Here is a 1,143-nt window from a genome sequence, read left to right on the forward strand (position 1 = left end):
AGATGGTTAGCCTGAGGTCAAATCCATGGTCACGCTATTAGAGATGGAATTATTTTTTTTATCTTAGCTGACCTTGACACTCTTTATGTATGTTAAGAGAAGAATACGTAAAGGATACGAAGTAAACAAAGGAAAGACGAAGAGTGTAAAAGGAAGAAAGAGGAAGTGTTTTACGTCTCATTCCAGAAATATATTACATGTAACTGCTGACTTCAAGTACAGCACTTTGTGTGTCTGGTCAGGTACAGGGCAAGGTTTTTATAAGTACTTCTATAGACCTTGGTATAGAGTGGGTTTGATCACACTATGCACAATGGCTCCCGTAGGAAAACAAAGTCCCAAAACAACTGAAGCATGGAATAATACAAGTAACGTGGTGTGTACAAAAAGAAAAAAATGTATACACACACACATGATTTATGCAGCGCAACGCGACGAAAGTAATAAATAATCTGTAATTTTTATTTTCATCCGAATCATTTTTATTGTTAAAAAAACAAAACAAAGACTAACGTACAGTTTTTACACTCATGAAAATTATGAAAATTATAGATGATCCCCTGCTTTAAAACTAACTACAATATTTACCACTTCAATACAATCATCACCATTAATTCAAATAGTCTCTCCGTAATTCGAATTTCAGAGAAAACGAAGCTATCCTTACCCATAGAAAACGGCTTACTTAAAGGAGGGACTTGGCTTCACTGTTTTAATGGTAAGTTTAATTTGATGAATTAGCCTTATACAAATGTAATCATGCCTAACACATCTTTTACAATAGGCCGTCCTAAACAAGGAAGATGTAATTATATTCAGCACATCATTAACATTAACCCATTCTTGACATGCATTTCAAAATATCTCTGTTTCAAACCTTTCTGTTACTGGGCACCAAAGTTCTCGCCCCACACGTGTCCCTGTCCACCATCAGTTTAGACTATCCCAAGTGGTTCCTATCTGGCTTAGACTAGCCCAAGTGGTTCCTGTCTGGCTTAGACTATCCCAAGTGGTTCCTATCTGGTTTAGACTATCCCAAGTGGTTCCTGTCTGGTTTAGACTATCCCAAGTGGTTCCTATCTGGCTTAGACTAGCCCAAGTGGTTCCTATCTGGCTTAGACTAGCCCAAGTGGTTCCTATCTG

This window comes from Penaeus vannamei, chromosome 42, assembly GCF_042767895.1.
Source record: "Penaeus vannamei isolate JL-2024 chromosome 42, ASM4276789v1, whole genome shotgun sequence".
Taxonomy (NCBI): Eukaryota; Metazoa; Arthropoda; class Malacostraca; order Decapoda; family Penaeidae; genus Penaeus; species Penaeus vannamei.